Raw genomic sequence first — 14,448 nt, 5'->3', positions numbered from 1 at the left:
CAAGGTTACCCCTAGCTACCTTATAGGTGGCAATCCACTGAGCACAGAAGAAGTCATCAGGGACCTGGGGACCCAGGTTGACACTAGCCTTTCGTTTGACACTCATGTTGCTAAAGTAGTCAGGAAAACCTTCTACATTGCCCACCTGATCATGAAGGGATTCACATCTAGATCAAGGGAGGTCATCATCCCCTGTACTCATCACTCATTAGACCTATGATTGAGTACAATGCCCCATTCGGAATGTATCTGACCCGACACCTGCAGCAGCTGGAAAGGCCCCAAAAGTTCCTCACCAAAAGGATAAAGGGTCTCAAAAATATGTCTTATGCTGCCCGACTGAAAGAACTCCAGCTCTATTCAGTCTCATACCGCTTGCTCAGAGGTGACCTGTGCCTGTCATATAAGGCCATGTCAAACCCAGATTTGATGAATATGCTTCACCTCAAAAATCTAGATCCCTCAGAACCACAAGGGCGGGAGACTTAAACCTTGACACGGTTATTAATAGGACGTGCTGGAGGGACAGATTCATCACCCAGAGACTCCCTATGCTGTGGAACAAAATCCCGGTATATGTGAGGCAGAGCACCTCGCTGGCCTTGTTCAAGAGGAATCTTGACCAATGGATGGGAGATCGCAGATATACCCCAGGGATTACTTCAGTGTCACTGCTTGACAGAGGCACAGCAAAATAATAGGCATAGTTTTATTCAAACTAAACGGGGGGCGAAAGCCACATAACTATGGGCTAGGCTTATAAATGCCCTTGGGCAGATAGCCTAGTATGAACCTATGAACCTATGAGGAACATTTTAAAAGGGTTGTGCAAGAACTTCTGCAGCAACACTTGAGAGTAACTAAGCTAACAGAGGTAGATGATTGGGGCAAAAGTAGAATAGGGTTAGTAACAGCTGTAAAACAAATAGAAAATAATGATAAAGAGCAGAGGTTCATAGGTAGGTACTAGGCTATCGGCCCGAGGGCCTATGTAAGCCTAGACAACAAGGTCCCCTGGCTTACGCCACCCAAGAAAGTTATTTTCCTGTGCCACTGTTGAGCAGAGACACAGAAGTGATCCCCGAGATGTATTTCCTATTTCCCATCCACTCATCAAGATTTTTCTTGAAGAGTGCTAATGAAGAACTTTGCTTGACATAGATGGGTAGCCTGTTCCAGAGTATGGGAAGTCTCTGGGACAGGAGTCTATTCCACCAGCATGTCCTGTTTATTGTAGTGACAAGGTTTAGTTCCCTAGATCGTGTGGCTCGGAAGGATTGGGATTTCTTTAGGTGTAGCATGTCCAACAGCTCTGGGTTTGACATAGCTTTATATGTTAGGCAGAGATCACCTCGGAGTAGGCGATATGCTACGGAGTAAAGCTGGAGTTTTTTGAGATGGTCAGTGTAGGGCATCTCCAACAGACAGGAACCAAAGTAAGACCAACTAGCGAAAAACAAAAAGACAGCTTGGAAACACCAAAGCAAATTCTCTCTCAGTTTAATTCTCTTTCAGTTTAATGAAGCACTTTTCGTCTTGCACATGTGGCAAGACTTCATCAGAAACTGAACAAACTTCAACACAAGCAATATATACACACCCTTTTTGTCACATGACACTTCTAATTAAAATCTTCATTAAACTGAAAGAGAATTAAACTGAGAGAGAATTTGCTTTGGTGTTTTCAAGCTGTCTTTTTGTTTTTCGCTAGTTTAGGGCATCTGTTTGAGGCCAGTAATACTCTTTGTGAGGTACTTCTGTGGCCTTTCCAGCTGCTGCTGATGTCATGTGAGGTACATTCCAAAAGAGGCGTTGTACTCTATAATGGGTGTAATGAGTGTCGAGTAGAGGGGAACAATGGTCTCTTTTTTCCTGGATGGGAAACCTTTTATGATGAGGTGTGCCACATAGAAGGACTTCCTGACTACTGTGGCGATGTGACTATCAAAGGACAGGCTACTGTCCACCTGAGCCCCAAAGTCTTTTATCACACATTCGGTGTTAAGTAGACTTCTGTCTATGTAATAGTTCATGGGTACAGAATTTGTACCAAAGGGGATGACAATGCACTTTTTGGCACTGAGCTTGAGGTCATGGCTCTGACACCAGGCATCTGTCTCAGCGAGGCCCTTCTGTAGGATTTCCACATCATTTGGGGGCTCGACTATGGTTCCTAGGTTGCAGTCATCTGCAAATTTCATTAGCCAGAGGCCTTCTGTGTTAGCCTGTACTTCAGAGAAGTAGATACCAAACAGGAGAGGTCCCAGGACTGAACCCTGTGATACTCCACTTGTCACTGGTTTGAGGTCAGATTTGGAGTGTGCAACTTTTACAGTGTGGGTTCTGTCAGTGAGCCACTTGGCAATCCATCTTGTGACGTAGGGATTTATACCTAGTTTAGTGAGTTTAACTATAATTCTACACAGCATAAGAAGGAGATCTACACTGCTAATAGAGTTCTGCAGCTTAAGGGCAGGGGATGACTGAAGATGAAGGATAACTTTGAGAGAGTTGATACAAGAGCTTAATGATAAAAAACTATGGATGCAGAGAGAAAAAAACACAAGGAATTATTATTTATTACTCTGCAAGACATATGCAAAGCCTACCACTTTATCTTATGCAAGAGAGACCCAGAAACAGGAAAGAGGCATACGGACACAAAAAAGGTGCTGGACATATTAGCTAATTACTGTAGAAGGTTATGTACATCAGAGCTAAGTTCAGATAATACATTACCCTAAATAAAAAGCTATCTACAGTAACTAAGCCTGTATAATTTAACAGATAAAGAACCAGAAAGGCTGGTGCAGACTATATCCAAGGAGAAATCAGGGAAGCAATGTAGAAGCAAGTGAGAGGGAAGTGCCTTGGAACAGATAGGTTACCAATAGAATTTTGGGAAATAGCTTGAGAAGAAATGATAACAAACTGGAAGAAACTCTCTAACATTATTTTATCAGTCATGGGAGATACCAGTATCTTGGAAACGAGCAGTAATCTCACCCATCTATAAGGAGGGAGAGGACCCAGAATTAGCTTCCTCATATAGATCTTTATTGGTATTAAATCATGAATATAACCTGTTCAAATCCATACTGGCAAACAGGCTAAATTGAATGATTCCAGACCTGATAAAGCTAGATCAGACTATATTTATAGAGGACAGTAGGACAGCAGACAATTTAATCAGAACATTGGTAATATTTCAGGATACAGAGAAAAACAGTAAACAACTAGGAATTTTTTGTCTAGAGGAGATGGTATTTGAGCAAGTATAGTGGAAGTACTTATTTTTAATTCTGAAAATTATGAACTTCCCATGACAATGGATAGGTCTTTTGAAATATTTGTATGAGGGGGCTACTGCCCAGGTAAAAGTCAGAGCATGTATGTCAGCAGGATTTGCAGTAACATCGGCTGGTGTGCCCCACTCTCCATTGCTTTTCACCTGCAGGGATACATATGGGGAGATCTTGAATTAAAGATTTAATTGTATGTGGATGATACACTAGTAACAGTGAGCAAGCCACAGGATGACTTGACAAAACTGTGAGAAATACTAAAAAGCTTTGGTGAATTATCCGGCTATAAAGTCAACATGGAAAAGACACAAGCCCTAGATATAAGCCTTTCATGTGTCAAATTATTAAGGAAACAAAACAAGGGCAATACTAGGGATATGGTTAGCCAGGGGATAGAGGAAACAAAGGGTAGGACAGTATAGAGAATACTAGATAAGATAAATACCAATTTTCCAAACTGGAAGAGATTAGGATTAGATTTAGACCAAAGCATTCAAGTATTGATTGCCATGTGCTACCACATATCTTGTATATTGCCCAATCTGTGTGGGACCCACTAACTGATAAGGATAGATTGAAAATAGAAAGATGAATGAAATTTTTATTTTTTGGCATGAAGAGCAGGCTGGAGCTGCATAGGATATAATCTTGCTACCAGAGGAAATGGGAGAATTAAGGGGCCTGGATATAAATCATTATCTAAGAGTGGCAGATACCAGGACAGAAGTTAATCAGCAGTATGGAAGGAAATGCCATTTGAAAGACAGCCACTCCTCAAGGTTGTAGACCCCTGGAAATAATGTGGGGGCAGAGTAAAACGACCTTGCATCAGCAACTCCTGCAGACAAAGAAAAGGCAGCTCAATGAGCTTTTTGGTACAAAGCTGCTAAATCCCTGGAAATATGACATATTACCAGTAGGAAGAGAAGTAAGTAGTAGGACTAGATGAATCAGTAGAGGGGGTTGGGAGTCTAGCAAAAGCAGGCATCTAGTACTGGCATCAGTTGTTAGACAGAGGCGGAGTATTGAGTTGGGCCCAAGCAAAAGAGGAATATGCATTAACTGGCGGAATCAGAGTAATATATGGAGGGTCAGCATAGAAACTGAAAGAGACAAGCTGGGTGAAGATAAGAAAGGGTAACTGGCCACCAGTAATAAACTGGATACTGGAAATGAGGGATGGGAATAATAAAAACAAAGGAATTATATCAAAAATGGGTAAAAACTCATAAAGTCTGAAAGAATAATTGCTAAAGGAGGAAGGTTTGTCTTTTCATCTTTTCCCGGTTAGGGGTTGCCACAGTGGAACTCCAGTCCGCTAATGATTGGCAGTCGATTTTTATGGTGCCGAGTTGCCAGCCCGATGCCCAGCCTTCAGCGAAGGCACGCCTATTCACGCATGTCTTTCGGAGGCCACTCAACCGTGGGGAGAACATGGTAGAAATTCCTCCAGACTGACATAAGCAGGGATCATTGGCAATTAATATTATGGATAGTGAGAATTGCTACAAACCCACAAAGTATAGGATGTTCTGGTGGAAATGCCAATACAAATTATTTTAAACACTGTCTCATCTAGCTAAGATGTTCCCTTTGGGACTTCCAGACTGTTGGAGGTATCTAGACAGTAGTAGAGGTACTTGGGACCATATGTTCTGGAGTTGCCCGGCACTAAATAGTTTTAGAACACTTGTTAACTCAAGTAAAGGAAGAGACAGTGCAGCTGACTATGGAACTTTTCTACCTAAGATTGCAACAGGGATTAATAAGTTACAGGATAAAGATAAAACTATATGGATTATATTATTATTATTATTATTATTATTATTATTATTATTATTATTGAGGAAAGTAATAACCAGACACTGAAAAACATAAGACCAACCCACAGTGAAAGAATTAGAGAAACTGACAGAGGAATCGAGGGACAAGGAAACTAGATCGATGGAAGGGAGCAGAATACAAATATTGAAGAAATGGTCTAGATGGGGTAAATACTTAGAAACAAAGAGATACCTGTTGGATAGGCAAGGCTAAAATAAGCCTGTAGTAAGGGTTCAAGTCAAAGAACCACATATCCAGAACCCAAACCCTTGGATAAATTTGGTTAACAGTAAAACACAGGTATAGACTTCGAACAGTCGAGTTTAGCAGACTGGAAAACATGAAGTAGATAAGGCGTACTAGGAAGGCATTGCAGATGTGAGGAATGGCCACTCCAAGAATATACAGTGTGTGTGTATATATATATATATATATATATATATATATATATATATATATATATATATATATATATATATATATATATATAGCACGGAGTAGGTGAGAATAGGCTAGTGGTGAATATGAAAATGCTGTGATTTTTATGATGTCCTATATTATAAAAGGACCAATTATTATTACATGATAACATTTATTGTGTTAAATTGAAGGAAGTTAAATAAAATCCGCTTTGAAAACAAAATAAACTAAACTAAAATAAAATAAATGTAGATTTTAATGAAATTATAAAAAAGTAAGTATGTTCTGGAGATATTCATTGATAAATTAATACACAGATTAGTAGAAAGTAAGATGAGAGATGGGCAATTTGGTTTGGATCAGGATGCAGCACAACCAACCTTATGTTGGCAGTGAGACAGATAGTTGAGAAGAAGGTAAAAATAAGGAAGAAATCCAACTGGGCATTCCTAGACTTGGAGAAAACATATGACAAGGTCCGAAGGAATCTGATTTGGCAATATTGTGGTGGTTTGAAGTCCCAGAAACATTGGTATAATTAGTGCAGGCTATGTACAAGGACCCAATAACTCAAGTACAAACAGTATTTGGTCTCACAGTGGAATTCCCAGTGGGAGTGGTTGTACATCACGGTTCAGCTCTGAGCCCACTACTAGACCAACGGTGAATTTCTGATATCTCATCCAGTGATCCAGGTTACACTTCATACTGGTGATAGACTAGATCAGGAAATCGGTCAAAGGGGACAGCTTAACAAAGCCGCTGTATGCAGATGATGTGGCATTACAGGCAGACTGTGAATAAGAACTTCAGCAAAGGATAGGGGAGTGGAATGCAAAACTGAAGGCACATGGGATGAAACTGAGTATAGGTAAGACAGTTGCACTGGTGGCAAATGGGGGAAATCATAAGAAGCTGAGAACTGAAATAGAAGGGAAGATAGTGGAACAGGTTTACAGCTTCAAGTATCTGGGAATCTGGGAGCGGTGGTTAATGGGATGGGAATGAGAAGGTCATGACAAAAGAATACCAGCAAAACTAGAAAATAAGGTGTGCAAAAATGTGGTGCGAACAGTACTACTGTATAGTACAGAAACCTTGGCAGTAAAAGCAGAGCAACTGAGAAAGCTAGAGATGATGGAAATTAAATGCCTAAGATGGGTGGTAGGATGCACACTGTGGGACAGATGAAAAAATAAGGATATCAGAGCAGATGCCAGAGTAACTCCATTTGCAGAAAAGCTAAAAGAACAGATTACTGTGATTTCAGGCATGTGTGCAGGAAAGCAGAAGACAGTCTGGTGAAGACGATTAAGGAAAACAGGAAGTAGACAAGAGGAAACAAGGGCATCCAGCAAAGAGATGGGATGGATTGTGTGAGAGAAGACCTGTGACAATTAAGCATGACTGTTGAAGAAGGTATGAAAGTGGCATTGAGTTGAGAGCGATGGCGACAGTTGAAAGTAAGAAGTACAACCTTCATCTTCGGATTACTGATATGAACATTGGAAAAAAGGGGTTGATGATGATTGTCCAAAGTGTCTTGTCACATACAGTAACTAATGATGTTATGTTGTCCTATCTCACCTTCATTCTTACAATGATGGGTTCGGAGCCAATCCTTGGTCACGACTCAGTCGAATACTTAGCTGAAAGTCTCAAACTGGCTCATGGCAAGAAGGTATCCCACAATGCAGTGGTGCAATTCACCAGATCTCGTTTGCCACTTTACGAGGTTGGATGCACTCATCTTGGCCATGGCTAAGTTGTGAAATATTTTTTCTATTACCTTTGTCTAAACTTGTTATATTTCCATATATTTAGCTTTTAGTCATATTAGATTTAACTTGTTGTGTCTCCTTGCGGCTCTTTGTTAAATAGTGATAGTTTTTCCCCCTTTAGCACAGTTTTTGCCATCACTTTCGTAGTGGTTGTTGTTTGTTTGTTAGTCTCCTTATAGCTCGTTTAAGTTAGAGAGCTATTCGCCCGTTTAAGTTAGAGGGCTTGTACTGTTTTATTGTTTTGTCTGGAAAATAGAACCATTTGAGTTAAGGTTCTATTTTTCTTCCCCTGGTTGTCACTTCTTGTGTTGTCCTGTAGTAACCTTTGGTGTAGCTTTAGCATATTAGTCTTAGCTGAAAGAACTTTCTCGTTCTTGTTTTTGCTATTGCCTTTAGGGTCTTAACTTGAAAATGTCCAAAGACCAAAAAAAGAGAGAACATAAGCCTTTGGGCTTTAAGAAATGTCAAAAGTGCTCCCAAAAAATGTCCATCACAGATGGACATGTTATTTGTGTTTATTGCCTTGGTGCCATTCATCTCCAAGAAGACTGCACCTTTTGTCATTCATTTAGTGCTAGAGTTTTTCAGGAAATGAGAAACAAGTTGATTCTGAAAGGCCTCTTAAAGCCTTCTTTTGAGGAAGCCATTCATAGTTCTTCTTTCCCTTCTTCGTCAATTTCCTCAAAAAAGGATAAGTCTCAGAAAAGACAATCTCCTGCAACATCAGCTCAGTCGGTGCCGCCAGTTAACCTTCCTAAAATTTCAAAGGCCACTACTTCCTTGGCTCCACAGTCCTTGTAGCCATCGGAAGAATTTTTGGTTGACAGGCCTGGTACTTCGGTTCCAAAGCCTTCAGAGCTGCAAGATACCTCCACTCGGAGTCGGTCCTCTGATATTTCGCTAGTTTCTCCGATGCTGAGATCACCAATCCTTCATAGGTCTCACTCTCCTTCCCTATCTTCCAGGTCTATCAGAAGTTTATCTGATGATGACATGGAACAGGTGGTGTGCAGACTCCTGAAGTCGCTGGCGCTGACTAAATTATTCTCGGCTCCCACCCATTTGGTCTCAGAGCCTACTGTACCCACTGTTGTTCCTCCTCCATGCCAAGCTGGTCCTTCAGATCCGGAGTGCTTGGTACCACCTACTGTGGACCCATCGGTTCTGGGACCCCCTTTGGTGTTCATAGAGCCAACATCTTCTCCGACTCTCTCGGTCCCGTCTGGGGAGTCTGGGAGCCGGGGTTCCCTGGTTGGCCCCGCGGGGGGGATTCTCGGCCCTGATCTTCTTCATTACCGAGTCTACCTCTCAGAGCATTGCCCCGGGTTAGCTCGGCTCCCACATCGGCCACGGGTCTGATCTCGTTGGCTCTGTTGCCCTCCTCTGTCTTTTTGGAGCTGGGGGGGGTCTTCGGAGCCGGTGGGATCTGCCTTTGAGCTGATGAGGAGTGTGTTGTCTACCCATTCAGCTCCACAGAGGGATACCAGTACTCGTCCCCCTAAGGCACCGGCTACTGTCTCATCACCACCCATTCCACAGGACAGCAGAGATCCAGAGCCTCAGGATCCCCCAATGGGCAAATCCCTCTCCTCCGAGGCCTCCCCAGAATATCCTTCTGAGGAGCCACCTCTGAAGAGAACCTGCAAGAGTAAGCATGTTGACTCCCCAGATGAGTCCATCACTTCAAGCACTGACCTCAATGAGTCGGAAGGGTCCCCACGGTCATCCTCTGATGATATCTCATTTGCAGATATTCTAGAGATCCTCAAGCAAAGAGGCGGCTGGCAGGTCACCACCCCTTTTGATGAGGAGTCAGTGTACCTGAAGGCTTTTGGGTCTCAACCTTCAGCCTCCAGGGTGTCTCCGCCTTTCGATGAGTTAATGGACCTGGTTAGTCGAAAGACGTGGGAGTCACCAGACACTATGGAACCAGTACCTCGGAGGCCAAACAAATTTTTGTCAGCTCCTTCGGGCACAGATTTTCTAACTAAGGGGGTACCCGTAGATGCCATGGTGGTGGCAGCAGTCACCAAGAAGGAACTTGCAGAGACTTCCTCATCTGTTCATCCTCCAAATAAAGACTCTCGAATGATGGACAGATACGGGAAGTGTGACTTTTCTTCAGCGACTTTCTCACTGCGATCGCTGAACTATTTATCCCACTTTACAAGGCTACAAAGAGCTCTCCTGAAAGAGCTAGGAGATAATCTACAAGGTTCATTAGCTGTGAGGGTGAATGAGAAGGTCTCCTCCCAGCTGTTCACCTTAAATTCCATTGTCAACTCTTCCATGAGGCTCATATCCTCTGCAGCAGATGGAGCGAGCAGGGCAACGGGTTCTGGAGTTTCCCTTAAGAGACACTCCTGGATGCGCTTGTGCAATTTTGCAGAACCCTTTAAGTCTACCTTTACTAACACCCCTTTTGATGGTTCCTCACTCTTTTGACTCAAAGTTGTTGTTGTTGTTGTTCTTTCGGCTTTTTCCGGTTATGGGTCACCACAGCAGAACTCCGGTCCGCTAATGATTGGCAGTCGATTTTTTTATGGTGCCGAGGTGCCAGCCCAACGCCCAACCATCAATGAAGGCACTCCCATTCACGCATGTCTTTCAAATGCCACTTGACCACAGGGAGGACATGCATACTCCACACAGAAGGCGCTCCAGCCGAGAATCGAACGGGAAACCCTCTTGCTGTGAGTCGACAACGCTACCACTGCACCACCATGGCTTAAATCACTCTTTGGACCCAAAGTAAAAGACACTTTAACCCGGTGCAAGCAGGAAGGGAAAACCCTCTCTGCCATTAGAGTACTTTTTTTGTACTTTCAAGACCTTATCCCAAAGGCCAGAAGAGCGGAAAGATGTGGTTCAAAAGATCCCAAAGATTTTTCCAGGATGCATGGGGTGATACCTTCCCCAGGGGCAGAGGGGGAGGAAATAATGGTAGACACCACCCCAGAGGCAGAGGGGGGGCCCACAAAACCAAGGTGACCATGATTCCTTTCACGGATGCCCTTATCAGTGCTCCTGAAAAGAGGCTTGACTGCTGCACTCTGGAGGCAGTCGGGGGACGTTTATCAATGTACTCAGAAGCCTGTCAAAATATTACAAATGACAAATGGGTACTAAATATAATATCCAGAGGATACTCCATCCCTTTATCCAACACTGTTACACAGAACAAAGCAATCCCAGATGTTCCACCCAGTCTAAGGGAACAAGCAACTATAGAGATTCAAAAGTTGCCACACAAAAGAGTCATCCAAGAAATCCCCGCAGACCAAATAGGATTCAGAACTTACTCAAGATTTTTTTGGTGCAAAAAAGAACAGGGGACTGGAGGCCCATATTAGACCTAAGCAAGTTAAACAAATCTGTCAAGAAGTCAAAGTTCCAAATGGTGACACTGCAGTCTATACTTCCCTCTTTAGGGAAAGACGATTGATGTGCTCGATAGACCTTCAAGATGCTTACTACCACATAAAAATGGACAGGACATCAAGAAGGTACTTACGCTTCCAGCTGGGAGCTAGCCATTACCAGTTCAGAGCTCTGCCCTTTGGTCTCACTACAGCCCCCAGAGTGTTCACCAAATGTATGGCAGTAGTCATGGCTCACCTGAGACCTCTAGGATTCTGTGTGTTTCCCTATCTAGACGACTGGCTCCTATCTGCCACCACCAAGCATCTACTCCTACAAGCCAGGGACCTAACTTTGGACATCTGCAATCAGTTGGGCATTACAGTAAATTTTCAAAAATCTGCCTTGTTGCCCTGTCACCATATTATATTCATAGGCACAGATCTAGACACTTCATCTATGGTAGCACGTCTTCCATCAGAAAGAGTTATAGCACTCACACAGCAAATACTTCACCTCCTTCCCAAGACCAAAGTGAAAGCAAAGATAATTCTAAGGTTACTAGGAACAATGGCCTACACGATTACATTAGTCCCTCTTGCCAGAATGCACATGAGGATTCTTCAGTGGCTGTTGTTCTCCTAATGGTCACTTCAAGAGCTTCCAATGTCTCATCTGATGAGAATAATGGAATCTTACAAGAACGACTTAAGATGGTGAATACACTGCACTCATGTGACAATAGGCAGAACTTTCGTTCCACATCAACCAATAGCTACAGTGACCACAAACGCTTCCCAGATAGGGTGTGTGGGGGGGTCATTATCTAGGAAGAACAGTCCAAGGTACATGGCAAGAACACGAAGCTCACTTGCGTATAAATGTTCTAGAAATGAGAGCAGTGCTTCTTGCGTTGCAAGCACTTCAAGACTCTCTCCCTCTAGGGACTATTGCGATACAGTCAGACAGTATGTCTGTGGTCTGGTACATAAACAAGCAGGGGGAACCAGATCTTACCCCCTTTGTTGAGAAGCCCTAAGAGTGTGGCAATGGGCAGTTTCTTCCCAGCACTTTCTAATTGCAAAGCACATTCCATGGAAGTCTAACGTGATAGCGGACAAGCTAAGCAGAGCAATCCTAATGTGTCATAAGTGGTCTCTCAATCACAATGTAGCGGAAATGATTTTCCAGACATGGGGACAGCCTTGCTGTGATCTCTTTGCCACTCTCATGAATACCAAGTGCAGCAACTTGTTTATCCTAACCCCCCCCCCTCCAGGGGAGACAATGAGAGATGTTCTTGCTCACAATTGGCCCTTGGGACTTATTTATGCCTTTCCTCCATTTCCTCTTATACCCAGAGTAATTCAGAAAGCACAATGCTCAGGAAGCAGGTTAATTCCCATTGCTCCTTACTGGCCTCGCGAAGTCTGGTTCCCCTTCCTTTGGCCTCATCTTCAGGAGAAGCCATGGATTCTGGATCCAGTGCCAGATCTGCTGACTCATATGTCGGGGAGTTTCATCCTTCTCTCCACACCATAAAACTGACAGCTTGGCTGCTCCACTTCCCAGTTTAGTCAGGCTTCACAATTTTACTCCTACAGTTAGACATATCTTAATGTCCTCGCATAAAGCTTCTACTAGAAAGCTGTATTCTAGTAAATGGAAGAGGTTTTCCCTTTGGGCTCAAGACAGGAACATTAATCCATTTTCTGCACTTATTCATTCTATTTTGGAATTTTTGGTGGAACTGTTTCAACAAGGCTCAGCTGCAGCAACCATCAGAGTTCAACTCTCTGCAATTGCAAATTTTCACATTGGTGATTCTACTTCCGACTTAATGTCACATAGGTTGTGTAGAGCCTTCTTAAAAGGTGCCTCCTTATTAATACCTCCCCTTAAGGAACCCCTTTCTCCTTGGGATCTAAATTTTGTTTTGTCTCATCTCACGTTGCCACCTTTTGAGCCCTCTTCATCTTCAGACCTCAAGTTCCTTTCCTGGAAGACCTTGTTTCTAGTGGCTATAATGTCTGCTAGAAGGGTATCAGAGTTGCAAGGTCTTTCTATTAAATCGTCATATTTGTTTTTCATAAGGATAAGGTATCCTTACATACAAACCCATCCTTTCTACCTAAAGTCTCTTCTCCAAACAACATAAACCAATCTATAGAACTTCCAGTATTCTTTCCTAATCATAGCAAGAAGGCAGAATACAAATTACATCAACTGGACGTCCATAGACAACTCAGATTCTGTTTGCATAGGACGAAAGACTTCAGAAAATCTGACCAATTATTTGTATCCTTCTCTGATGCAAAAAAAGGAACCTCAGTCTCAAAAATTACTCTTTCCAATTGGCTTTCAAATTGTATTACATTTATCTATAACTCAAATCACAAAGATTTACCTTTCAAAGTGAAAGCTCATTCCAATAGAGCAATGACTATGTCATCTGCCTTTCAAGCCAGAATTCCCATGGATAATATTTGTGCAGCAGCTACTTGGCCTACTCCACATACTTTTATCACTCATTACAAAGTGGATTTGGCCTCCAGGGACAGGGAATCCTTTGGTTCCACGTTGCTTAAAGGTGTACTCCCCTGAGCCACCCAGGAAAAAGGTGCTAGGGATGCTGTCCCATCATTGTAAGAATTAAGGTGAGATAGGACAACATAACTTAAAGAAGTTATGTACTCACCATAACGTTCCATGTTTGTTGTCCATCTCACCGTTCATTCTTACAAACCCTCCCTCCTTCTCCCTGCCAAAGACTCCTTGTCGACCTGGTAGATATTTTTACTACTTTCAGGAGTTCTTTGTCTCAGCTTGTTTCTCCTTCTAGTACGTATAGTTTTGATCTGGATATATGTATATATGTATATGTTTGTAGATATGTATATAGTTTACATCGTTCATTAGTAGCAGCAGACAAGATCTGGGGAATTGCATCACTGCATTGTGGGGTACCTTCTTGCCACGAGACAGGTTTGATACTTTCAGCTAAGGATTTGGCTAAGTCGGAGCCAAGGATTGGCTCTGAACCCATCACTGTAAGAATGAATGGCGAGATGAACAACAAACATGGAATGTTATGGTGAGTACATAACTTCTTTTTCATATCAGTATTCTGAAGATGAAGGTTGTACTTCTTACTTTCTAAGCTTTTTGGATTCCCTGTCCCAGGGTTTGATAACCATTTTCTCTGACAACATGAGATTGGTATAGTATATCGGGCAACAAAGGAAAACACACTCCTGTCCCCTTGTGTCAAGAAGCAGTGAGAATTTGGAAGTGGACTGTGTTATCTAACTACTTTCTGGGAAAAGTCGACTCAGTTGTGGACAAGTCTAGGCAGTTTCTGCTAATGTGACATGAGTGTTCCCTCAGTAACACAGAAAGTCTACAGTCCCTGTGGGAGTCCTTGTTATGACATTTTCTTTTCCTACTCATCCAACACCAAATGCAAGCTTCTGCTCCCTCAGAACTTCTCCAAGGCTGCATCCCAGGCATAAATGGCTCTCTTAACTCTGGTAAGATTTTTTCCCCATTTCTTTGAAAGTCAAATAGCATGAGTTCATAGTCATTGCTGATAGCTCCATTTTGCCCTAGACAGATATGGTTTTCCCTTCTCTTGCCTCACCTTAGGAGAAGCCTCTCATATGCATCTGTTTAGAATCTTCCAGCAAGTCCCACTCAGATATTCATTTCCTTTGCCTAGTCACATAATTTCTCCACTTCCACTGATGCCCAAAAAGCCT

General features: G+C 42.6%; 1 protein-coding gene across 2 annotated transcripts in view; it reads right to left on the bottom strand.

Moving 5' to 3' along the window:
- LAD1 (ladinin 1) overlaps positions 1-14,448 on the bottom strand; it is a 1,049,893-nt gene that overhangs the window by 97,069 nt on the left and 938,376 nt on the right. The window lies entirely within an intron of this gene.

Source organism: Protopterus annectens, chromosome 7.part0 (genome assembly GCF_019279795.1).
Source record: "Protopterus annectens isolate FY-2018-M chromosome 7.part0, PAN1.0, whole genome shotgun sequence".
NCBI classification, from domain to species: domain Eukaryota; kingdom Metazoa; phylum Chordata; order Ceratodontiformes; family Protopteridae; genus Protopterus; species Protopterus annectens.
Note: the sequence above shows the minus strand (reverse complement) of the source record. Positions and strands in the feature narration are given on the sequence as shown.